This window comes from Pseudophryne corroboree, chromosome 8 (genome assembly GCF_028390025.1).
Source record: "Pseudophryne corroboree isolate aPseCor3 chromosome 8, aPseCor3.hap2, whole genome shotgun sequence".
Classification (NCBI taxonomy): Eukaryota; Metazoa; Chordata; class Amphibia; order Anura; family Myobatrachidae; genus Pseudophryne; species Pseudophryne corroboree.
The window spans coordinates 166,955,493-166,981,128 of NC_086451.1; the positions used below are offsets into that span (position 1 = coordinate 166,955,493).

The window sequence follows — 25,636 nt, forward strand, 5'->3', positions numbered from 1 at the left end:
GGATTTGCATATGGTGATGTCATCCAAGCAGTGGGTCAAAGTTGGCTTCAACCCTCATCTGCATATGAATAGAGAAGAGGGGCGTGCAGGGCATGGCGGCCTTTTGCGGCGCTTGGATGACCCCTAGTTCGCATTAAACACCTCCACCCTCCTTCGGTGTGGGGCTCATGTTGGCTATGCCCCAGCCCCTGAAGCACTCAAGCTGATTTCTTGCAGCAGCTGGGCACTGTAACAGCTCCAGAGCTACTCTGTAAGGCAAGTAAAAGGGTGTGGGCCCTGCAGCACTACCTGTAGTTTGCATTGTGCATTGTAAGGCACTAAGTAAGCAGACGGGAGGAGAACTAAAACAAAATCACCAAGTAGGCGCACAATACCAATGATGTTGATAAAAACACAATTTATTAACATAAAACCAATGACAAACTGATTAAAAAACACAACACTACACAGAGCATATAACTGAGGTATTGTACCTTATAATTCACACATAAAGTGTATTATTAAGTGAAAGGGACACTGAAATGCAGGAGAACCCGTCTCTGTAAGATAGGGTTAATCTCTCACATTAATTCCATATCAGACAGTTTAAATGAAAAGGAAGTCCTGTAAACTGATGTAATAAGCGTTTGTGACCATAAAGGTATCCGGATTTACATAATGTTTCCTTGGAGCAAAATAAACCAACCGATTAATGTTACTCACAGAGACGTAATGATCTCTTGCTGCACGGGATAAATGGTTAAGGAACCGCTTGTTATCACCCCGTGCATGGGTGAGACATCCGTCAGCGGTATATTCAGATGAAAGCCATTTCTTTCTGTGCAGCACCAGTTGCCTGTATCAGACCACCATACAGATCCTCCAGCTTGCTGAGCGACGCCCGGCCGGGCAGGAGGTAACAATGTTCCAAATGCAAGGAGAGTTAGAGTGGAATGATTGAATCACAGGCTGGATCATTCACCGGTGACTTGTAACGGACGGCTGAAAGTGATGGATGTCGTGCTCCGTGGGACACTTAATGGTCAAGTGTGGCCCTTTCTTCTGTACCCTCAACGCGTTTCTCCGCACCTAAGGCGGCTTCTTCAAGAGGCAGAGACACTCTGCCTCTTGAAGAAGCCGCCTTAGGTGCGGAGAAACGCGTTGAGGGTACAGAAGAAAGGGCCACACTTGACCATTAAGTGTCCCACGGAGCACGACATCCATCACTTTCAGCCGTCCGTTACAAGTCACCGGTGAATGATCCAGCCTGTGATTCAATCATTCCACTCTAACTCTCCTTGCATTTGGAACATTGTTACCTCCTGCCCGGCCGGGCGTCGCTCAGCAAGCTGGAGGATCTGTATGGTTGTCTGATACAGGCAACTGGTGCTGCACAGAAAGAAATGGCTTTCATCTGAATATACCGCTGACGGATGTCTCACCCATGCACAGGGTGATAACAAGCGGTTCCTTAACCATTTATCCCGTGCAGCAAGAGATCATTACGTCTCTGTGAGTAACATTAATCGGTTGGTTTATTTTGCTCCAAGGAAACATTATTTAAATCCGGATACCTTTATGGTCACAAACGCTTATTACATCAGTTTACAGGACTTCCTTTTCATTTAAACTGTCTGATATGGAATTAATGTGAGAGATTAACCCTATCTTACAGAGACGGGTTCTCCTGCATTTCAGTGTCCCTTTCACTTAATAATACACTTTATGTGTGAATTATAAGGTATAATACCTCAGTTATATGCTCTGTGTAGTGTTGTGTTTTTTAATCAGTTTGTCATTGGTTTTATGTTAATAAATTGTGTTTTTATCAACATCATTGGTATTGTGCGCCTACTTGGTGATTTTGTTTTAGTTGTTTTACTTTCAGGAGGCCGGCTACCTCCTTACCAAGTGGCTGCCATTATCAGTGCTATATTTGCACGACCCTGTTCAGCGCCTAAAAACCTTTTTTTCGTTTGTATTTCCAGACGGGAGGAGAAGTCAGGATAGTGCACTAGGGTATAGAAGGGAGGGGCTCAAGAAAAAAGAAGTGGAAACAGACAGCAAACTAGGCTGGAGAGAGACCTGAGACAAAGAGATCTGAATTATATGAGAGCTGACCAGGGGAAACACAAATTATGCAGTCAAGTTTCCCACATTTGGGGAAATCGCAGGAGCAGCACACCCAGAGTGCAATGGGTGATCCTTGTCCTGGGAGAAGCAACTTCATGATCATAGTATCTCACCTGGCAGGTAAGTAGGAGTTGGGCTAGAGCTGGGGAGGGTCGCTGCTCGGGCACCCCCCTGTCAAGTGAAGTAGATCCAACTGAGGCAGCACAAGGAAACTCTCGATAGAAGAACAAGGCTAGAGGAAGATCTGAGACAAATAAATCTGACTTTTACCAGAGCTGACCAGAGGAAAGAACAAACACAGTCCCCCACTACCACAAATAATGCAGTCGAGTTTCCCACATTTGTGGAAATCACAGGGGTCAGCATACCCAGAATGCAATGAATGAACCTCACCCTGGGAGAACAATCTTCATGACCATGGTATCTCCTATGCAAAATAAGTATGACTTGGGATAGGGCTGGGGAGGGCCGCTGCTCAGGCACATCTCTGTCATGTAAAGGAGATTCAACTGAGGCAGCACAAGGGAACTCTCATCTGGGGACAACAACTGCAGGGAGAACACATATTTTCAGATGAACATGGTAGGGCAGAAGGCTGCCTAATACTGAAGCACCCCCAAACAACAAACCAAATGCAACAACTAGTGCAAGCATTCCTGGGGGAAGGCCTGCAGCAGATGGATTTGCATATGGTGATGTCATCCAAGCAGTGGGTCAAAGTTGGCTTCAACCCTCGTCTGCATATGAAAAGAGAAAAGGGGCGTGCAGGGCATGGCGGCCTTTTGCGGCACTTGGATGACCCCTAGTTCGCATTAAACACCTCCACCCTCCTTCGGTGTGGGGCTATGCCCCAGCCCCTGAAGCATTCAAGCTGATTTCTTGCAGCAGCTGGGCACTGTAACAACTCCAGAGCTGCTCTGTAAGGAAAGTAAAAGGGTGTGGGCCCTGCAGCACTACCTGTAGTTTGCATTGTGCGTTGGAAGGCACAAAGTAAGCAGACGGGAGAAGTCAGGATAGTGAGCAAGGGCATAGAAGGGAGCAACTCAAGAAAAGAGAAGTGGAAACAGACAGCAAACTAGGCTGGAGAGAGACCTGAGACAAAGAGATCTGAATTATACGAGAGCCGACCAGGGGAAACACAAATTATGCAGTCAAGTGTCCAACATTTGGGGAAACCGCAGGAGCAGCACACCCAGAGTGCAATGGGTGAGCCTTGCCCTGGGAGAAGCACCTTCATGATCATAGTATCTCACCTGGCAGGTAAGTAGGAGTTGGGCTAGAGCTGGGGAGGGTCGCTGCTCGGGCACCCCCCTGTCAAGTGAAGGAGATCCAACTGAGGCAGCACATGGAAACTCTCGAAAGAAGAACAAGGCTAGAGGAAGATCTGAGACAAATAAATCTGACTTTTACCAGAGCTGACCAGAGGAAAGCACAAACACAGTCCCCCACTACCACAAATAATGCAGTTGAGTTTCCCACATTTGGGGAAATCACAGGGGTCAGCATACCCAGAATGCAATGAATGAACCTCACCCTGGGAGAACAATCTTCATGACCATGGTATCTCCTATGCAAAATAAGTATGATTTGGGATAGGGCTGGGGAGGGCTCAGGCACATCTCTGTCAAGAATTTATAAAGTCTATACATATATATAACCAAATGTCAATAAATATATATAGAACCCAGTGCTCCTATCAAAACTTATCTATTTCACCAATTTGTTGCTTATTTAATCTTTATACATCTATTAATTTTCACCATATATTATAAAATGGTGCTCCCATAGGTAGTACTGTTCTACCAATAATAAACCAAATTTTAAAGATAATCACACTTGTTATCAAGGGAGCGCAAAAAATAAAATATACAAGCTCTTTATTTTTAAAAAAATATATATAGACAGAAGAAACCCACATTCAATAAAATACAATGGAGTCAACATATATAGGCACCACTATCCATATCTAAATGTAATCAGGATCTATTTCATATTGCCCTTGATGACAACGGAATGTTTATTAAAGTGTCCAAAAAATCCTCCTGGATACAGCTGTTGTAATTTAATCGTTACTTTCCAATTGTAATTGATACATTAAATTCCTTCTTGTGGATGAACAGCAACAGTTGTAACCAACGCCTCTTATTTACTGCAGTTAAAGTTCATATGTAACTCACGTGAGTAATGAAAGAAAACAGGGGGAGAGCGCTGTGATGGTTGGTGAAACACAGCGGTATGCTACGACCCCCGTTAACCGTGGCTGGATCTTATTGGCACTCGCGGTCGGGATATTTCTCCCTGCCGTGGGGTAGAGACCTCCTTTTGCTCGGTCTCAAATTGCTTTTTCCCCTTCACCGCTGTCTTTACATCAGACGTCCGCCGTGATGTAGCTCGTTCATGAACGGGCTTATATCTCAGCAATCAGAGTGTCCGGTAATCACCTTCCTTACGCGTTTCTCCGCTGTTATCCAAGAGCGGTTTCGTCAGAGGATACATCAGCAGCCTAGCAGGCTCTTTTTAAAATGCACCGGACCAATAGTATTACTAATTAGTTGATTGGATACATACATGTACTAATTGGATGCATACATGTAATGACTCACATATGGAACAACTTTCTAATTGCAATTGCACATATAAAGGCATTTCATAATATAAAAATAAGCAACATGGTGATTAAAAATAATAATAAAATAAGCAACAAGGTGGTTTAAAAAATAACAGAAAATATATAATCTATATACAGATTAACCTATAATCTTTCAATCAATACCTCATATCTATAATCACATATACATAATTCAGAGACTCAGCACTAAGGATCCCCATTTACTTATATAAAACCTTTTAGGGTAACATAAATCCATGCCACTACTAAAGCAGTTCTTGTGGCGCAGGGGAAACATCAAATGCACTCTATGCAGCTAATCCCATGTTCGAATCCAACCTGCTCAGCTTAACATCCATATAATTTATTTACTTTTAATGGGATCATTCTATCAATTCATTTTTACCTTTAATTTTTGTTAATATTATTTCTATATTTCATTATTTTAACCCCTGGAATAATTACATTGCTGTTTAAACAACAAAAAGAATTGAAGAAAAAATAAATATTAAACAGACAATTTAAGGATTCGAAGATTTAAATATTTAAAGATTTTAAAATTTAAAACAGGGAGGGGGGGAGAGGGAGGGGGGCCTTTTGGGAGAAGGAGGGGAAATAAATAAAAATAGAAAAAAAATATATATATATAGAACCAAGAGAAAGTGTAAAAAGAGGATGGAGGAAGAAATCTGATGTTCATCATTACTAGTGGATTTTACTAAGGAACATTAAAGGAATACACACAACAGGATTATACAGTTTCATCCTAAGAGGAAAGCTGTTTCCAAAATAGCTACTTCTAATAATTTTGTTTATTTATTAAACATACAATAAATGGATATTCAATAAATAATATATTAGGTAAATCAATAGATAAAATCTTCAGAGACTGCCAATGTTGTTCAGTTCGATGCTCTCATTCAGACCATCAGGTGTAAGGGTACCCAAAGAAAAAATCCAAAATGCCTCCCTTGTCAAGTAAAGGAGATTCAACTGAGGCAGCACAAGGGAACTCTCATCTGGGGACAACAACTGCAGGGAGAACACATATTTTCAGATGAACATGGGAGGGCAGAAGGCTGCCTAATACTGAAGCACCCCCAAACAACAAACCAAATGCAACAACTAGTGCAAGCATTCCTGGGGGAAGGCCTGCAGCAGATGGATTTGCATATGGTGATGTCATCCAAGCAGTGGGTCAAAGTTGGCTTCAACCCTCGTCTGCATATGAAAAGAGAAAAGGGGCGTGCAGGGCATGGCGGCCTTTTGCGGCACTTGGATGACCCCTAGTTCGCATTAAACACCTCCACCCTCCTTCGGTGTGGGGCTATGCCCCAGCCCCTGAAGCATTCAAGCTGATTTCTTGCAGCAGCTGGGCACTGTAACAACTCCAGAGCTGCTCTGTAAGGAAAGTAAAAGGGTGTGGGCCCTGCAGCACTACCTGTAGTTCGCATTGTGCGTTGGAAGGCACAAAGTAAGCAGACGGGAGAAGTCAAGATAGTGCGCAAGGCATAGAAGGGAGTGGCTCAAGAAAAGAGAAGTGTAAACAGACAGCAAACTAGGCTGGAGAGAGACATGAGACAAAGAGATCTGAATTATACGAGAGCCGACCAGGTGAAACACAAATTATGCAGTCAAGTTTCCCACATTTGGGGAAATCGCAGGAGCAGCACACCCAGAGTGCAATTGGTGAGCCTTGCCCTGGGAGAAGCACCTTCATGATCATAGTATCTTACCTAGCAGGTAAGAAGGAGTTGGGCTAGAGCTGGGGAGGGTCGCTGCTCGGGCACCCCCCTGTCAAGTGAAGGAGATCCAACTGAGGCAGCACAAGGGAACTCTCGAAAGAAGAACAAGGCTAGAGGAAGATCTGAGACAAAGAAATCTGACTTTTACCAGAGCTGACCAGAGGAAAGCACAAACACAGTCCCCCACTACCACAAATAATGCTGTCAAGTTTACCACATTTGGGGAAATAACAGGGGTCAGCATACCCAGAATGCAATGAATGAACCTCACCCTGGGAGAACAATCTTCATGACCATGGTATCTCCTATGCAAAATAAGTATGATTTGGGATAGGGCTGGGGAGGGCCGCTGCTCAGGCACATCTCTGTCAAGTAAAGGAGATTCAACTGAGGCAGCACAAGGGAACTCTCATCTGGGGACAACAACTGCAGGAGGTACACATATTTTCAGATGAACATGGGAGGGCAGACGGCTGCCTAATACTGAAGCACCCCCAAACAACAAACCAAATGCAACAACTAGTGCAAGCATTCCTGGGGGAAGGCCTGCAGCATATGGATTTGCATATGGTGATGTCATCCAAGCAGTGGGTCAAAGTTGGCTTCAACCCTTGTCTGCATATGAAAAGAGAAAATTGGCATGCAGGGCATGGCGGCCTTTTGCGGTGCTTGGATGACCCCTAGTTCGCATTAAACACCTCCACCCTCCTTCGGTGTGGGGCTCATGATGGCTATGCCCCAGCCCCTGAAGCATTCAAGCTGATTTCTTGCAGCAGCTGGGCACTGTAACAGCTCCAGAGCTGCTCTGTAAGGCAAGTAAAAGGGTGTGGGCCCTGCAGCACTACCTGTAGTTTGCATTGTGCGTTGGAAGGCACAAAGTAAGCAGACGGGAGAAGTCAGGATAGTGCGCAAGGGCATAGAAGGGAGCAACTCAAGAAAAGAGAAGTGGAAACAGACTGCAAATTAGGCTGGAGAGAGACCTGAGACAAAGAGATCTGAATTATACGAGAGCCGACCAGGTGAAACACAAATTATGCAGTCAAGTGTCCAACATTTGGGGAAACCGCAGGAGTTGCACACCCAGAGTGCAATGGGTGAGCCTTGCCCTGGGAGAAGCACCTTCATGATCATAGTATCTCACCTGGCAGGTAAGTAGGAGCTGGGCTAGAGCAGGGGAGGGTCGCTGCTCGGGCACCCCCCTGTCAAGTGAAGGAGATCCAACTGAGGCAGCACAAGGGAACTCTCGAAAGAAGAACAAGGCTAGAGGAAGATCTGAGACAAAGAAATCTGACTTTTACCAGAGCTGACCAGAGGAAAGCACAAACACAGTCCCTCACTACCACAAATAATGCAGTCCAGTTTCCCACATTTGGGGAAATCACAGGGGTCAGCATACCCAGAATGCAATGAATGAACCTCACCCTGGGAAAACAATCTTCATGACCATGGTATCTCCTATGCAAAATAAGTATGATTTGGGATAGAGCTGGGGAGGGCCGCTGCTCAGGCACATCTCTGTCAAGTAAAGGAGATTCAACTGAGGCAGCACAAGCGAACTCTCATCTGGGGACAACAACTGCAGGGAGAACACATATTTTCAGATGAACATGGGAGGGCAGAAGGCTGCCTAATACTGAAGCACCCCCAAACAACAAACCAAATGCAACAACTAGTGCAAGCATTCCTGGGGGAAGGCCTGCAGCAGATGGATTTGCATATGGTGATGTCATCCAAGCAGTGAGTCAAAGTTGGCTTCAACCCTCATCTGCATATGAATAGAGAAGAGGGGCGTGCAGGGCATGGCGGCCTTTTGCGGCGCTTGGATGACCCCTAGTTCGCATTAAACACTTCCACCCTCCTTCGGTGTGGGGCTCATGTTGGCTATGCCCCAGCCCCTGAAGCATTCAAGCTGATTTCTTGCAGCAGCTGGGCACTGTAACAGCTCCAGAGCTGCTCTGTAAGGCAAGTAAAAGGGTGTGGGCCCTGCAGCACTACCTGTAGTTCGCATTGTGCGTTGGAAGGCAAAAAGTAAGCAGACGGGAGAAGTCAGGATAGTGCGCAAGGGCATAGAAGGGAGCGGCTCAAGAAAAGAGAAGTGGAAACAGACAGCAAACTAGGCTGGAGAGAGACCTGAGACAAAGACATCAGAATTATACGAGAGCCGACCAGGGGAAACACAAATTATGCAGTCAAGTTTCCCGCATTTGGGGAAATCACAGGGGCAGCACACCCAGAGTGCGATGGGTGAGCCTTGCCCTGGGAGAAGCACCTACATGATCATAGTATCTCACCTGGCAGGTAAGTAGGAGTTGGGCTAGAGCTGGGGAGGGTCGCTGCTCGGGCACCCCCCTGTCAAGTGAAGGAGATCCAACTGAGGCAGCACAAGGGAACTCTCGAAAGAAGAACAAGGCTAGAGGAAGATCTGAGACAAAGAAATCTGTCTTTTACCAGAGCTGACCAGAGGAAAGCACAAACACAGTCCCCCACTACCACAAATAATGCAGTCGAGTTTCCAACATTTGGGGAAATCACAGGGGTCAGCATACCCAGAATGCAATGAATGAACCTCACCCTGGGAGAACAATCTTCATGACCATGGTATCTCCTATGCAAAATAAGTATGATTTGGGATAGGGCTGGGGAGGGCCGCTGCTCAGGCACATCTCTGTCAAGTAAAGGCGATTCAACTGAGGCAGCACAAGGGAACTCTCATCTGGGGACAACAACTGCAGGGAGAACACATATTTTCAGATGAACATGGGAGGGCAGAAGGCTGCCTAATACTGAAGCACCCCCAAACAACAAACCAAATGCAACAACTAGTGCAAGCATTCCTGGGGAAGGCCTGCAGCAGATGGATTTGCATATGGTGATCTCATCCAAGCAGTGGGTCAAAGTTGGCTTCAACCCTCGTCTGCATATGAAAAGAAAAAAGGGATGTGCAGGGCATGGCGGCCTTTTGCGGCGCTTGGATGACCCCTAATTCGCATTAAACATCTCCACCCTCCTTCGGTGTGGGGCTCATGTTGGCTATGCCCCAGCCCCTGAAGCATTCAAGCTGATTTCTTGCAGCAGCTGGGCACTGTAACAGCTCCAGAGCTGCTCTGTAAAGCATGTAAAAGGGTGTGGGCCCTGCAGCACTACCTGTAGTTTGCATTGTGCGTTGGAAGGCACAAAGTAAGCAGACAGGAGAGGTCAGAATAGTGCGCAAGGGCATAGAAGGGAGCGGCTCAAGAAAAGAGAAGTGGAAACAGACAGCAAACTAGGCTGGAGAGAGACCTGAGACAAAGAGATCTGAATTATACGAGAGCCGACCAGGGGAAACACAAATTATGCAGTCAAGTTTCCCACATTTGGGGAAATCACAGGGGCAGCACACCCAGAGTGCAATGGGTGAGCCTTGCCCTGGGAGAAGCACCTACATGATCATAGTATCTCACCTGACAGGTAAGTAGGAGTTGGGCTAGAGCTGGGGAGGGTCGCTGCTCGGGCACCCCCCTGTCAAGTGAAGGAGATCCAACTGAGGCAGCACAAGGGAACTCTCGAAAGAAGAACAAGGCTAGAGGAAGATCTGAGACAAAGAAATCTGACTTTTACCAGAGCTGACCAGAGGAAAGCACAAACACAGTCCCCCACTACCACAAATAATGCAGTCAAGTTTCCCACATTTGGGGAAATCACAGGGGTCAGCATACCCAGAATGCAATGAATGAACCTCACCCTGGGAGAACAATCTTCATGACCATGGTATCTCCTATGCAAAATAAGTATGATTTGGGATAGGGCTGGGGAGGGCCGCTGCTCAGGCACATCTCTGTCAAGTAAAGGCGATTCAACTGAGGCAGCACAAGGGAACTCTCATCTGGGGACAACAACTGCAGGGAGAACACATATTTTCAGATGAACATGGGAGGGCAGAAGGCTGCCTAATACTGAAGCACCCCCAAACAACAAACCAAATGCAACAACTAGTGCAAGCATTCCTGGGGAAGGCCTGCAGCAGATGGATTTGCATATGGTGATGTCATCCAAGCAGTGGGTCAAAGTTGGCTTCAACCCTCGTCTGCATATGAAAAGAAAAAAGGGATGTGCAGGGCATGGCGGCCTTTTGCGGCGCTTGGATGACCCCTAATTCGCATTAAACATCTCCACCCTCCTTCGGTGTGGGGCTCATGTTGGCTATGCCCCAGCCCCTGAAGCATTCAAGCTGATTTCTTGCAGCAGCTGGGCACTGTAACAGCTCCAGAGCTGCTCTGTAAGGCAAGTAAAAGGGTGTGGGCCCTGCAGCACTACCTGTAGTTTGCATTGTGCGTTGGAAGGCACAAAGTAAGCAGACAGGAGAGGTCAGAATAGTGCGCAAGGGCATAGAAGGGAGCGGCTCAAGAAAAGAGAAGTGGAAACAGACAGCAAACTAGGCTGGAGAGAGACCTGAGACAAAGAGATCTGAATTATACGAGAGCCAACCAGGGGAAACACAAATTATGCAGTCAAGTGTCCCACATTTGGGGAAATCGCAGGAGCAGCACACCCAGAGTGCAATGGGTGAGCCTTGCCCTGGGAGAAGCACCTACATGATCATAGTATCTCACCTGGCAGGTAAGTAGGAGTTGGGCTAGAGCTGGGGAGGGTCGCTGCTCGGGCACCCCCCTGTCAAGTGAAGGAGATCCAACTGAGGCAGCACAAGGGAACTCTCGAAAGAAGAACAAGGCTAGAGGAAGAAATGAGACAAAGAAATCTGACTTTTACCAGAGCTGACCAGAGGAAAGCACAAACACTGTCCCCCACTACTACAAATAATGCAGTCAAGTTTCCCACATTTGGGGAAATCACAGGGGTCAGCATACCCAGAATGCAATGAATGAACCTCACCCTGGGAAAACAATCTTCATGACCATGGTATCTCCTATGCAAGATAAGTATGATTTGGGATAGGGCTGGAGAGGGCCGCTGCTCAGGCACATCTCTGTCAAGTAAAGGAGATTCAACTGAGGCAGCACAAGGGAACTCTCATCTGGGGACAACAACTGCAGGGAGAACACATATTTTCAGATGAACATGGGAGGGCAGAAGGCTGCCTAATACTGAAGCACCCCCAAACAACAAACCAAATGCAACAACTAGTGCAAGCATTCCTGGGGGAAGGCCTGCAGCAGATTGATTTGCATATGGTAATGCCATCCAAGCAGTGGGTCAAAGTTGGCTTTAACCCTCGTCTGCATATGAAAAGAGAAAAGGGGCGTGCAGGGCATGGCGGCCTTTTGCGGCGCTTGGATGACCTCTAGTTCGCATTAAACACCTCCACCCTCCTTCGGTGTGGGGCTCATGTTGGCTATGCCCCAGCCCCTGAAGCATTCAAGCTGATTTCTTGCAGCAGCTGGGCACTGTAACAGCTCCAGAGCTGCTCTGTAAGGCAAGTAAAAGGGTGTGGGCCCTGCAGCACTACCTGTAGTTTGCATTGTGCATTGGAAGGCACAAAGTAAGCAGACGGGAGAAGTCAGGATAGTGCGCAAGGGCATAGAAGGGAGCGGCTCAAGAAAAGAAAAGTGGAAACAGACAGCAAACTAGGCTGGAGAGCTCTTCTGTCTATATTTTGCAAACCTGCTCTTGTCCTCTCCAGCTGCTCCATGTAGATTTGACGTCTGGAAAGGTGCATAACCCACTGACAAGCAGGCACACTCCTGCATGAGTTTTCTCTCTCACTAGCTGGATGATACACAATCATTTGCATGTGCTCCACCTCCGACACACCACCCACCCAACCACCCAGTGACCAGAGCCACCCACAAGCCAACTGGCTCCGTGATTTAATTTGCACAGTGTAGTCATCCAGGCAGCATGTCCTTCTCAATGGAAGGATCTCTGGTTCCATGGAATCTTCCACATTGGAATGCTGCGGAACAAAAATGATTTAAATATTCAGCTTGCTAGCATTCAATGTACCTGCGGCTTGGCTCTAGCACATGGGTCTTCATCCTGTGGCCCTCCAGCTGCTGTGAAACTACACATCCCAGCATGCCCTGCCACAGTTTTGCTATTAAGGTATGCTAAAACTGAGGCAGGGCATGCTGGGATGTGTAGTTCCACAGCAGCTGGAGGGTCGCAGGTTGAAGACCCATGTTCTAGCATGCCTGTTCTATGATGCATGTACCGTGATGTCACAATCAGCTTGGAATGGGGTGTCTAGCAGGCATTTGCTGACAGCCACTTGAGGGAGACACACATCAGGAGATGCAGCATATCGGAGGTCTTCGATGCCTTTCCAGCAAATGCACACCACCTGCTGCTGGTCTGGACACAAAACAATGCCCACAATCGAAGTCCCAAAATGCCCAACTACAGGATTCATGTAAGTAGTGAATTTAGGAATGAATTTAGAAGTAGGAAATTAAGTTAGTTCACAAGTACATTCAAATTCAGATATAAAGTCTAGGTAGGCCTCACGTCCTGGCAGCCCCCAGCACTTAAAAATGCCTTGATTAGAGGTAGGGAATTAAATGGAGATAAGAAGTAGACGCAAAATAAGACTCCACAGAGCAGTTATCAGGTGTCTTTATCAATTGTTGCATTTAAAAAATCAAGCAATTAGGGAACACAATGTTGCAACAATGTAACCCTATTTGCAAAATAGTACTAAATAAGTTTGTCGATGTAAGACATTTGCAAAGGCGCATTTAAAACACGCTGGAAAATGCAACTGAATCTGTTTTTGGAGGCTAGAATAGGAAATGTGCATCGGTCCAACAAGAACTGAAAGCTCTTCTACCATCTTCCTTTTCTGAAAAGCCATTTAATATATGGTTCCCAGATAGGGGACATATCAGATATTGCCTTTCAAAAGCAGCAAATATCATACCACTTCTATTGCCATCAAAGATAAACATTGATTGTTTTCAGATATTGGATTGAAAAAGCAGTCTTTATTGACATAAAGAAGCAAAAAAACATACATAAACATTACACACATAAGTACTGTGTTGCAGCACAGATAAAACACAATGCAAATGCTGTCGGTATAGTACAGTTCAAGAACTACAGCACAGGCCAGCCTACACTATAAATCATGAACTGCACTATACATTTAAACTATACAATAATACAACAGTTAATAAGGCTATGTGTGTGGAGTGTAAGAGGGTGAGGGAATCACAAGCCCGAAGCTTTATTGAAAGACAGACACATATAAATGGAGGATTAATAAATACAAAGATATCCTTTACTATAGAATGTAGTCCAATCCGGTCTTTCAACTCTTCCACAACTGAAAAACGGATAGTGTTCCCAAGCCTTCCATCCTGGAATATCTTCAGTCTCTCGCCAATGAAGAAAACAATCCCTCCAGCAGACTCTTCAACCACGATACAAGATCACAGCCAAAAGTACGAGAAGCAACTACACTTGCGTTTAACCAAAATGGCTAAAACTTAGTGAAGGAAAGTGCAGTGCACCAAAACATAAGCTGACACAATCATGGAGAATGCGCCAGCATATATGCTCTTCTATCTATATTTTGCAAACCTGCTCTTGTCCCCTCCAGCTGCTCCATGTAGATTTGACGCCTGGCAAGGTGCATAACCCACTGACAAGCAGGCACACTCCTGCATGAGTTTTCACTCTCACTAGCTGGATGATACACATTCATTTGCATGTGCTCCACCTCCGACACACCGCCCACCCAACCACCCAGTCACCAGAGCCACCCACAAGCCAACTGGCTCCGTGATTTAATTTGCACAGTGCAGTCATCCAGGCAGCATGTCCTTCTCAATGGAATAATCTCTGGTTCCATGGAATCTTCCGCATTGGAATGCTGCGGAACAAAAAGGATTTAAACATTCAGCTTGCTAGCATTCAATGTACCTGCGGCTTGGCTCTAGCACATGGGTCTTCATCCTGTGGCCCTCCAGCTGCTGTGAAACTACACATCCCAGCATGCCCTGCCACAGTTTTGCTATTAAGGTATGCTAAAACTGAGGCAGGGCATGCTGGTATATGTAGTTCCACAGCAGCTGGAGGGTCGCAGGTTGAAGACCCATATTCTAGCATGCCTGTTCTATGATGCATGTTCCGTGATGTCACAATCAGCTTGGAATGGGGTGTCTAGCATGCATTTGCTGACAGCCACTTGAGGGAGACACACATCAGGAGATGCAGCATATCGGAGGTCTTCGATGCCTTTCCAGCAAATGCACACCACCAGCTGCTGGTCTGGACACAAAACAATGCCCACAATTGAAGTCCCAAAATGCCCAACTACAGGATTCATGTAAGTAGTGAATTTAGGAATGAATTTAGAAGTAGGAAATTAAGTTAGTTCACAAGTACTTTCAAATTCAGATCTAAAGTCTAGGTAGGCCTCACGTCCTGGCAGCCCCCAGCATTTAAAAATGCCTTGATTAGAGGTAGGGAATTAAATGTAGATAAGAAGTAGACACAAAATAAGACTCCACAGAGCAATTATCAGGTGTCTTTATCAATTGTTGCATTTAAAAAAATCAAGCAATTAGGGAACACAATGTTGCGACAATGTAACCCTATTTGCAAAATAGTACTAAATAAGTTTGTCGATGTAAGACATTTGCAAAGGCGCAAACAAAACACGCTGGAAAATGCAACTGAATCTGTTTTTGGAGGTTAGAATAGATGCAGGATCAAGTAGCTCAATGGGTAGGGTATTTGATTAGAATTCAACAGGTTATAGGTTTGAATCCTGGGTATGATAGTTTGAGGTGTTATTTAATAAAGTATGTTTATATATTAGTCACACATGGCTTACTTGTACAAATGGCATGTCACCAGTTAGTGCTGACTGCTGATATGCCATTTGCACAAACACGCCATGTGTGACTGTATATGCATTTAAGGAGGGCACCCCGGCAATACCACAAACCATTGAGTGTCAAGTATACTAGATATATCTTCATATCTCATGTGCTTTCTCTGAGACCAATCTTGTTATGCCCCTTCCCCACAAGGCATGCGCCTTTTGTCCATATTGCAAAAATGGGGAGGGGGGGGGGCGCATATAATTATCTGTCACAGGGCACCAAAAAGTCTAGTTATGGCTCTGGTATGCATTATGTAATCTGGCAGACCATATCTCCAACACTGGCTGGTTGGAATAGAAATCCGGTTATCTATGTGAGCAAATGACCATCAACGATTTACTCTCAAACACTAGAAAATGGACAAAAATGGTCCCCTAAACAAATTGGTTAAATTTTGGGTTTAACCAATTTGTGTAATGACCATTTTTGACCACTTTTCTAGTGTTTGGGAGCAAATGGTTAATTGACATTTGCTCCTATACATTACCAGATTTTCATTCCATCCATCCAGACTGGATAGATAGCCTGACAGATAATTGTGTAGTGTACGCCCAGGATAACTGCCAGTTGTGCTTTCTTTTATGACGGCACATAAATGGGTGGGCAGATCCAGAGCAAGCACTGCCCACTCATGCATAGTTGTCAACTGATGTGAAGTTCCAGGGGGCAATCTCAGTTATAAAGAAAAGTATCTGGAAATTGTCCCTAGTTTAAAAAAAAAAAAAAAAAAATTGATCAACTCCATTTATTTAGTATGATATCCCAGGTGATAGGATGCCGGCAGTCAGAACAACTATACCATACCCAGGATTCAAACCTATAACTACCATACCCAGGATTCAAACCTATAACCTGTTGAATTCTAATCAAACACCCTACCTATTGAGCTATTTGATCCTGCATAAAAATTGTGAACATTATATGAAGCTATTGGTACTTTGAAAAAAAAAGTATCAGCATTACAACGCAGCAGATCCATGCAGTTTGCAGCCACACACTACATGTATCTGCTCAGCCACAATGCTGATTATTTCTTCACAAAGTACAAGGTGAGCTCCAAACAGAATTCTCTAGCTTAGAATTATGCCAAACCTAGAAGTCGGGCCCCCCACCCTGGGATCCCCCAGAGGGAGGCCTGCACCGTCATGCGGCAGGCTTGTCCGTTTTGGAAGCAGGCTGATGGGCAGCCCAGGCTTGCTTCAGTCTGGGCTTGGCAGGTCTGGAAGCATGAGCTTGCTTTGGGTATGCCTGACCTTGGGTACGCTTTACCTTGAGGATGAAAGGGCCAAGGGAAAGTACTTTTAGCCTTCTGCGTGGTAGGAGTCATACAAGGTAGGCAAGCTGTTTTAGCAGTAGCCAGATCAGCTACAATCTTATTGAGGTCTTCTCCAAAGAGAGTGTCTCCCTTGAAAGGAAGCACCTCCAGGGTTTTCTTGAAATCCATATCCACCGACCAGGATCTCAACCAGCTGTATAAAGTATTACCTTGGAACTGGCTCTCCACTCCCCATTATCTGGTTATCATGGCTTCCTCCGCCAGTGTCCAGACTCGCTTGCTGAAGCTCGGCCACTTCTTCCTAGCAGCAGGCTCCTGGATCACTGGGCAGCAGAGGTGCTTGGGAGCCGGAAGGGGGCGGAGCAATCAGGCAGGCAGTTGCAGTGCTGCCCAGCTATCTGTGGTGTGAGAAGAAGCAGGGGCACCCCACCGCTGGCAGTGCTGCAGCTAGCGGTGGTGGCAGCGGCGAGGCTGCTGGGCTGGGTCTTTAAAAAGGTGGAAAGAAGGGTGTTACGGCATGGAATGTACAAACTGCGAGACCCTGCTGGTAGCGCCTTTGTCTATTTAGTAGGAAGGGCACGTAACAGCCGGAGGGCAATGGAGGAAGCCCCTTTAGGGCTGGAGCCCGGCGGCAACTGACTCCGTTGTCTCTGGCAGTTCCGCCCCTGCACTAGAGGAATGGTCAAGAACATGGCAACATTTAATGCCAAAAAATGCAAAATCATACACGTCTCAAAAATACAAAGGCTAACTATAATATTAAGGGCATTATAATGGCAAGAGGAAAGCTATCTAAGTATTACTATTTCAGGTGAGCAATGTAACAAAGCAATAGGAAAGGCAAGTCAGATGCTTGTTTGCATAGGTAAAGAACCAGTAGCAGAAAAAAGTAATACAGGTTGAGTATCCCATATCCAAATATTCCGAAATACGGAATATTCCGAAATACGGACTTTTTTGAGTGAGACTGAGATAGTGAAACCTTTGTTTTTTGATGGCTCAGTGTACACAAACTTTGTTTAATACTCAAAGTTATTAAAAATATTGTATTAAATGAACTTCAGACTGTGTGTATAAGGTGTATATGACACATAAATGAATTCTGTGAATGTACACACACTTTGTTTAATGCACAAAGTTATAAAAAATATTGGCTAAAATGACCTTCAGGCTGTGTGTATATGGTATATATGAAACATAAATGCATTCTGTGCTTAGATTTAGGTCCCATCACCATAATATCTCGTTATGATATGCAATTATTCCAAAATACAGAAAAATCCGATATTCAAAATTCCTCTGGTCCCAAGCATTTTGGATAAGGGATACTCAACCTGTAATGCCACTGTATAGGTCCTTGGTACAGCCACATTTAGAATCCTGTGTTCAGTTCCAGAAGCCATATCTCAAGCGCCTTGAGTCCTGTTGGAGAAAGAGCACTATATAAATAAATAGTATCAAAATTTGTTTCACGGCACCCCTAGGCCAAAGTTTTCTTTATTGAGAAATTCAGAAAAAAATATAAAATTAAGTAAATTGTGTTTATAGCATGTCATCCTCAGGTTCAGTTATGTTGTGAGGGAATGGTTTTGCCAATTTAATAAAGTATAAATAATTTTAATTGGTCCTGGACCACCAAACTATGCTACCAGTGCAAGAACCCCAGTTTGGAAACTACTGCCATAAAATAAACCTTTTTTGTTTTTTTTAAACTACATGTAATACACCTTAGATCTCAGTTCCTAAAAGGTTTTAAACCCTTGCATACAGTAAACTACACATATTTAAAAATCCTACACCGGGCACAAGTGCTCACTGGCCAATTTCATGGCAGTCTCGGATAGGAGGGCATTGTGGATTCACCAAGGGAATGCTGATGCTGACTCCAAGAAGCCTCTTCAAGATCGCAGGAGCAGAGTCCTCTGCTTCTGCCAAATCCACTGCATGACGCTGGGGCTCTCTTGCAGGAGCCCACACCAGTGGGGGGCACCAGGGGCGGAACTACTGGCAGGGCAGGCAGTGCATTGCACTGGGGCCCCGCCGCACTCAAGGGCCCACAGCCGCCGGCATTACAATGAGTCACAATGACTCATTGTATCATGCCGCAGCCGCACACCAGCGCTCCCGTCGGGTCTGCGTCCTGCGACTCCCGCCGCCCGCCCGTCGTAACGAACAGATCAGGCCAGGGCACTACGGGCAGCAGCCGCAGCACCAGACACGCTGCCGCCTCTGTAACACACGAAGAGGGAGGAGGGTCGCTTGGAGATGAGAGGAGCAGCGGCACGGGGGGGAGGAGGAGAAGGAGGGAGGTGAAGGAAGGAGCCGCAGCAGCGCTTTGTTACTGGTGGAGGCGCTGCTGCTGCTGCCCCTCTGCTTCACTATAGGCTGTCTTCCGAGAACAGCCTATAGTGAAGCAGAGGGGCAGCAGCAGCAGCGCCTCCACCAATAACACAGCGCTGCTGCGGCTCCCTCCTCCACCTCCCTTCTCCTCCTTCTCTACTGCCCGGGAATCGTCAAGCTGCACGAGGAGCCTGAGCCAGCGGAGAGGGTAAGTATAATTCTTCTTTCTTTCTTTCTTTCTTTCTTTCTTTCTTTCTTTCTTTCTTTCTTTCTTTCTTCTCTTTCTTTCTTTGTTGGGACTGCCTGCCGCTATGTGTAAAAAGGGGGAATCTGCCTGCCGCTATGTGTAAAAAGGGGGAATCTGCCTGCCGCTATGTGTAAAAAGGGGGAATCTGCCTGCCGCTTTTTGTGTAAAAAGGGGGAATCTGCCTGCAGCTATGTGTAAAAGGGGGGAATCTGCCTGCAGCTATGTGTTAAAAGGGGGAATCTGCCTGCAGCTATGTGTAAAAAGGGGGACTGCCTGCCGCAATGTGTAAAAAGGGGGAATCTGCCTGCCGCTATGTGTAAAAAGGGGGAATCTGCCTGCAGCTATGTGTAAAAAGGGGGACTGCCTGCCGCAATGTGTAAAAAGGGGGAATCTGCCTGCCGCAATGTGTAAAAAGGGGGAAGCTGCTTGCCGCAATGTGTAAAAAGGGGGAATCTGCTTGCCGCAATGTGTAACAAGGGGGAATCTGCCTGCCGTAATGTGTAACAAGGGAGATGCTGTCTGCCGTAATGTGTAACAAGGGCACGCTGTCTGCCATAATGTGTAACAAGGGCAAGCTGTCTGCTGTAATGTGTAACAAGGGCAAGCTGTCTGCTGTAATGTGTAAAAAGTGTACGATGTCTGCCATTATGTGTAACAAGGGCAGGCTGACTGCTGTTATGTGAAAAAAGTGTACGCTGTCTGCCGCTATGTTTAACAAGGGCAGGCTGTCTGCCGTTATGTGAAAAAAATGTACGCTGTCTGCCGCTATGTGTAACAAGGGCACGCTGTCTGCCGTTGTGTAAAAAAGGGGGATGCTGTCTGCCGTAATGTGTAAAAAGGGGACGCTGTCTGCTGTAATGTGTAAAAAGAGGACGCTGTCTGCTGTAATGTGTAAAAAGAGGAATCTGTCCGCCGTAAGGTGTAAAAGGGTCTCTACCTGGTGTAGTGGTGCTACTGTGCGGCGTAATTTGAATAATGGAGACTACTGTGCACCGTTTTATGAATTGGTATTATTTTGTGGCCACACCCCTTAACCACGAAGCCACGCCACTATGTTTTTTTGCGCGCGCCTACGGCGCGCACTGCCCCTGTTTTGCATGCAGGGGTGGGGCTCCAATGCCGTTTCTTGCACACACTGCTAAAATGTCTAGTTACGGCACTGTTGCTAGGTATCCACTTCCCTGAGCAGGCCCCCCTCACCAGATCCTCTCCAGGGGTGAGGGGGTGGACTTGGATGGGATGGGATGGGGGGGGGGGGGCCCAAGCCATTTTGTCGCACATGGGCCCACTGCTCGCTAGTTCCGCCACTGGGGGGCACGTCTAAAACTCTTCAGTCAGTTCTGGATTCATTCGGACCTGGACTCGTGGGTTTTACAAATAGTGTCCCAAGGGTACAAGCTGGGGTTTCAAGAAGTTCCCCCTCACCAATTGTTCAAATCAGCCTTAGTCAGCAGGGAGAAGGTTTTTATTCAAGCCTCTTCGTGGTCCCGAAGCCGGACGGCTCAGTCAGACCAATCTTAAATCTGAAATCCCTTAATTTCTACCTAAAGAAATTCAATTTCAAGATGGAATCTCTCAGGGTAGTGATCTCCAGTCCGGGGGATAAAGGAGATTTCATGGTTTTGGTAGACATAAAGGATGCCTACTTACATGTTCCCATTTAGCCACTGCATCAAGCTACCTGAGGTTTGCAATTCAGGATTGTCATTACCAATTTCAGACGTTGCCGTTTGGTCTTTCCACGGCTCCGAGGATTTTCACCAGGGTGATGGCGGAAATGATGGTTCTCCTTCGCAAGCAAGGAGTCACAATTATCCCGTACTTGGATGATCTCCTGATAAAGGACGCGATCCCGGTACCAGTTGATGCAAAACATCTACTCTCCCTGACAGTTCTTTAACAACATGGTTGGCTCCTAAACTTGCCAAAATCGCAGTTGGTCCTAATGACGCGGTTGTTGTTTTTGGGAGTGATACTGGACACAGAAGAGGTTTTCTTCTAGTGGAATGGCTCTGGAGATCCAGAGTCTGGTCAAACAAATTCTGAAACCAGCAAGAGTGTTAATCCATCAATGCATTCTGTTGCTGGGGAAGATGGTTGCGGCCTACGATGCCATTCAGTTTGGCAGGCTCCATGCCAGAGTGTTCCAGTGGGACCTGTTGGACAAGTGGTCCGGATCCCACCTACACATGCACCGGAGGATAATCCTGTCTTCCAAGACCAGAATCTCACTCCATTGGTGGCTGCACAGTTCTCACCACCTAGAGGGGCGATGGTTTGGGATCCAGGACGGGATCCTAGGGACCACGGATGCAACCCTCCGAGGCTGGGGAGCAGTCACACAGGGGGAAAACATCCAAGGAAGATGGTCAAGTCAGGAAAGTTGTCTCCACATAAATGTTCTGGAGTTAAGGGCCATTTAATAACTGCAGACACAGTACGCACTGGGACGGGTGCCCAGCATCCTCTACGGAATAAGAGAAAAGGATTTACCAGTAGGTATTAAAATCCTATTTTCTCTAACGTCCTAGAGGATGCTGGGGACTCCGTAAGGACCATGGGGATAGACGGGCTCCGCAGGAGACATGGGCACTTTAAGAAAGACTTTAGTTCTGGGTGTGCACTGGCTCCTCCCTCTATGCCCCTCCTCCAGACCTCAGTTTGATACTGTGCCCAGTGGAGACTGGGTGCTTTTCAGGAGCTCTCCTGAGCTTTCTGACAGAAAGTATTTTGTTAGGTTTTTAATTTTCAGGGAGCACTGCTGGCAACAGACTCCCTCATCGAGGGACTGAGGGGAGAGAAGCAGCCCTACTCTCTGAGTTGCAAGGTCCTGCTTCTTAGGCTACTGGACACCATTAGCTCCAGAGGGATTGGTACGCAGGATCTCACCCTCGCCGTCCATCCCAGAGCCACGCCGCCGTCCCCCTCGCAGAGCCGGAAGATAGAAGCCGGGTGAGTATGAGAAGAAAAGAAGACTTCAGAGGCCGCAGAAGACTTCATGATCTTCACTGAGGTAACGCACAGCACTGCAGCTGTGTGCCTTTGCTCCCATACACCTCACATACTCCGGTCACTGTAAGGGTGCAGGGCGCAGGGGGGGCGCCCTGGGCAGCAATATAAACCTCTTTCGCAAAAATATAACATATATACAGCTGGGCACTGTATAAATGTATGAGCCCCCACCAATTTTACAGTTTAAGCGGGACAGAAGCCCGCCTCCGAGGGGGCGGGGCTTCTCCCTCAGCACTGACCAGCGCCATTTTTTCTCCACAGCACCGCTGAGAGGAAGCTCCCCGGACTCTACCCTGCTTATACCACGTTAGACAAGAGGGTTGAAAAGAGGGGGGGGGGGGGCACATAATTCGCAAATTACATACAGCAGCACTACTGGGCAAACATTAAGTTACTGTTTTATTCCTGGGTTATATAGCGCTGGGGTGTGTGCTGGCATACTCCCTCTCTGTCTCTCCAAAGGGCCTTGTGGGGAAACTGTCTTCAGAAAAAGCATTCCCTGTGTGTGTGGTGTGTCGGTACACGTGTGTCGACATGTCTGAGGAAGAAGGCTATATTAGAGAGGAGCGGGAGCAAATGAATGTGGTTTCTCTGCCGACAGCTGATTGGATGGATATGTGGAATGTTTTAAATGCTAGTGTAAACTCATTGCACAAAAGATTAGACAAGGCAGAAGCTTTGGGACAGTCAGGGTCTCAACCCATGCCTGATCCTATGTTGCAGGGACTGTCAGGGTCTCATAAGCGCCCACTATCCCAGTTTGTTGACACAGATACCGACACGGATTCTGACTCCAGTGTCGATTACGATGATGCAAAGTTACAGCCAAAATTGGCAAAATCCATTCGATTTATGATTATGGCAATAAAAGATGTTTTGCACATCACAGAGTAACCCCCTGTCGCTGACAAGAGGGTACATATGTACAAGGGAAAGAAGCCTGAGGTAACCTTTCCCCCCTCACACGAGCTAGAGATGAGCGCCTGAAATTTTTCGGGTTTTGTGTTTTGGTTTTGGGTTCGGTTCCGCGGCCGTGTTTTGGGTTCGAACGCGTTTTGGCAAAACCTCACCGAATTATTTTTGTCGGATTCGGGTGTGTTTTGGATTCGGGTGTTTTTTTCCAAAAACACTAAAAAACAGCTTAAATCATAGAATTTGGGGGTCATTTTGATCCCAAAGTATTATTAACCTCAAAAACCATAATTTACACTCATTTTCAGTCTATTCTGAATACCTCACACCTCACAATATTATTTTTAGTCCTAAAATTTGCACCGAGGTCGCTGTGTGAGTAAGATAAGCGACCCTAGTGGCCGACACAAACACCGGGCCCATCTAGGAGTGGCACTGCAGTGTCACGCAGGATGTCCCTTCCAAAAAACCCTCCCCAAACAGCACATGACGCAAAGAAAAAAAGAGGCGCAATGAGGTAGCTGTGTGAGTAAGATTAGCGACCCTAGTGGCCGACACAAACACCGGGCCCATCTAGGAGAGGCACTGCAGTGTCACGCAGGATGTCCCTTCCAAAAAACCCTCCCCAAACAGCACATGACGCAAAGAAAAAAAGAGGCTTTTTACTGATATTTGGTGTTTTGGATTTGACATGCTCTGTACTATGACATTGGGCATCGGCCTTGGCAGACGACGTTGCTGGCATTTCATCGTCTCGGCCATGACTAGTGGCAGCAGCTTCAGCACGAGGTGGAAGTGGATCTTGATCTTTCCCTAATTTTGGAACCTCAACTTTTTTGTTCTCCATATTTTATAGGCAGAACTAAAAGGCACCTCAGGTAAACAATGGAGATGGATGGATTGGATACTAGTATACAATTATGGACGGACTGCCACGGTTAGGTGGTATAAAAAAACCACGGTTAGGTGGTATATATTGTAATACAATTATGGATGGACGGACTGCCTGCCGAGTGCCGACACAGAGGTAGCCACAGCCGTGAACTACCGCACTGTACACTGGTTGATAAAGAGATAGTAGTATACTCGTAACAACTAGTATGACTGACTATGACGGTATAAAGAATGAAAAAAAAACCACGGTTAGGTGGTATATATTGTAATACAATTATGGATGGACGGACTGCCTGCCGAGTTCCGACACAGAGGTAGCCACAGCCGTGAACTACCGCACTGTACACTGGTTGATAAAGAGATAGTAGTATACTCGTAACAACTAGTATGACTGACTATGACGGTATAAAGAATGAAAAAAAAACCACGGTTAGGTGGTATATATTATAATACAATTATGGATGGACGGACTGCCTGCCGACTGCCGACACAGAGGTAGCCACAGCCGTGAACTACCGCACTGTACACTGGTTGATAAAGAGATAGTAGTATACTCGTAACAACTAGTATGACACTATGACGGTATAAAGAATGAAAAAAAAACCACGGTTAGGTGGTATATATTATGATACAATTATGGATGGACGGACTGCCTGCCGACTGCCGACACAGAGGTAGCCACAGCCGTGAACTACCGCACTGTACACTGGTTGATAAAGAGATAGTAGTATACTCGTAACAACTAGTATGACACTATGACGGTATAAAGAATGAAAAAAAAACCACGGTTAGGTGGTATATATTATAATACAATTATGGATGGACGGACTGCCTGCCGAGTGCCGACACAGAGGTAGCCACAGCCGTGAACTACCGCACTGTACACTGGTTGATAAAGAGATAGTAGTATACTCGTAACAACTAGTATGACTGACTATGACGGTATAAAGAATGAAAAAAAAACCACGGTTAGGTGGTATATATTATAATACAATTATGGATGGACGGACTGCCTGCCAACTGCCGACACAGAGGTAGCCACAGCCGTGAACTACCGCACTGTACACTGGTTGATAAAGAGATAGTAGTATACTCGTAACAACTAGTATGACACTATGACGGTATAAAGAATGAAAAAAAAACCACGGTTAGGTGGTATATATTATAATACAATTATGGATGGACGGACTGCCTGCCGACTGCCGACACAGAGGTAGCCACAGCCGTGAACTACCGCACTGTACACTGGTTGATAAAGAGATAGTAGTATACTCGTAACAACTAGTATGACACTATGACGGTATAAAGAATGAAAAAAAAACCACGGTTAGGTGGTATATATTATAATACAATTATGGATGGACGGACTGCCTGCCGACTGCCGACACAGAGGTAGCCACAGCCGTGAACTACCGCACTGTACACTGGTTGATAAAGAGATAGTAGTATACTCGTAACAACTAGTATGACTGACTATGACGGTATAAAGAATGAAAAAAAAAACCACGGTTAGGTGGTATATATTATAATACAATTATGGATGGACGGACTGCCTGCCGACTGCCGACACAGAGGTAGCCACAGCCGTGAACTACCGCACTGTACACTGGTTGATAAAGAGATAGTAGTATACTCGTAACAACTAGTATGACACTATGACGGTAT

General features: G+C 46.2%; 12 non-coding genes and 2 pseudogenes across 12 annotated transcripts; all 14 read right to left on the reverse strand.

The window, feature by feature from the left end:
* Nucleotides 1-2,098: 2,098 nt before the first annotated feature.
* LOC134952799 (U1 spliceosomal RNA) lies at nucleotides 2,099-2,240 on the reverse strand (annotated as a pseudogene).
* A 152-nt stretch (nucleotides 2,241-2,392) lies between these two features.
* Nucleotides 2,393-2,556, reverse strand: LOC134950982 (U1 spliceosomal RNA). The gene has a single exon (XR_010183804.1). It is a non-coding gene; the product is annotated as a U1 spliceosomal RNA (small nuclear RNA).
* Nucleotides 2,557-3,217: 661 nt separating this feature from the next.
* LOC134952879 (U1 spliceosomal RNA) lies at nucleotides 3,218-3,380 on the reverse strand. Its single transcript, XR_010185261.1, has one exon. It is a non-coding gene; the product is annotated as a U1 spliceosomal RNA (small nuclear RNA).
* A 152-nt stretch (nucleotides 3,381-3,532) lies between these two features.
* Nucleotides 3,533-3,696, reverse strand: LOC134950281 (U1 spliceosomal RNA). The gene has a single exon (XR_010183226.1). It is a non-coding gene; the product is annotated as a U1 spliceosomal RNA (small nuclear RNA).
* A 2,612-nt stretch (nucleotides 3,697-6,308) lies between these two features.
* On the reverse strand, nucleotides 6,309-6,471 carry LOC134953616 (U1 spliceosomal RNA). The gene has a single exon (XR_010185685.1). It is a non-coding gene; the product is annotated as a U1 spliceosomal RNA (small nuclear RNA).
* A 152-nt stretch (nucleotides 6,472-6,623) lies between these two features.
* LOC134951249 (U1 spliceosomal RNA) lies at nucleotides 6,624-6,787 on the reverse strand. Its single transcript, XR_010184025.1, has one exon. It is a non-coding gene; the product is annotated as a U1 spliceosomal RNA (small nuclear RNA).
* A 671-nt stretch (nucleotides 6,788-7,458) lies between these two features.
* On the reverse strand, nucleotides 7,459-7,621 carry LOC134953204 (U1 spliceosomal RNA). Its single transcript, XR_010185484.1, has one exon. It is a non-coding gene; the product is annotated as a U1 spliceosomal RNA (small nuclear RNA).
* A 152-nt stretch (nucleotides 7,622-7,773) lies between these two features.
* On the reverse strand, nucleotides 7,774-7,937 carry LOC134951470 (U1 spliceosomal RNA). Its single transcript, XR_010184204.1, has one exon. It is a non-coding gene; the product is annotated as a U1 spliceosomal RNA (small nuclear RNA).
* Nucleotides 7,938-8,629: 692 nt separating this feature from the next.
* Nucleotides 8,630-8,771, reverse strand: LOC134953149 (U1 spliceosomal RNA; annotated as a pseudogene).
* Nucleotides 8,772-8,923: 152 nt separating this feature from the next.
* On the reverse strand, nucleotides 8,924-9,087 carry LOC134950795 (U1 spliceosomal RNA). The gene has a single exon (XR_010183652.1). It is a non-coding gene; the product is annotated as a U1 spliceosomal RNA (small nuclear RNA).
* Nucleotides 9,088-9,757: 670 nt separating this feature from the next.
* Nucleotides 9,758-9,920, reverse strand: LOC134952411 (U1 spliceosomal RNA). Its single transcript, XR_010184938.1, has one exon. It is a non-coding gene; the product is annotated as a U1 spliceosomal RNA (small nuclear RNA).
* A 152-nt stretch (nucleotides 9,921-10,072) lies between these two features.
* On the reverse strand, nucleotides 10,073-10,236 carry LOC134950512 (U1 spliceosomal RNA). The gene has a single exon (XR_010183418.1). It is a non-coding gene; the product is annotated as a U1 spliceosomal RNA (small nuclear RNA).
* A 670-nt stretch (nucleotides 10,237-10,906) lies between these two features.
* Nucleotides 10,907-11,069, reverse strand: LOC134952636 (U1 spliceosomal RNA). Its single transcript, XR_010185119.1, has one exon. It is a non-coding gene; the product is annotated as a U1 spliceosomal RNA (small nuclear RNA).
* Nucleotides 11,070-11,221: 152 nt separating this feature from the next.
* Nucleotides 11,222-11,385, reverse strand: LOC134950694 (U1 spliceosomal RNA). Its single transcript, XR_010183569.1, has one exon. It is a non-coding gene; the product is annotated as a U1 spliceosomal RNA (small nuclear RNA).
* Nucleotides 11,386-25,636: the final 14,251 nt, after the last annotated feature.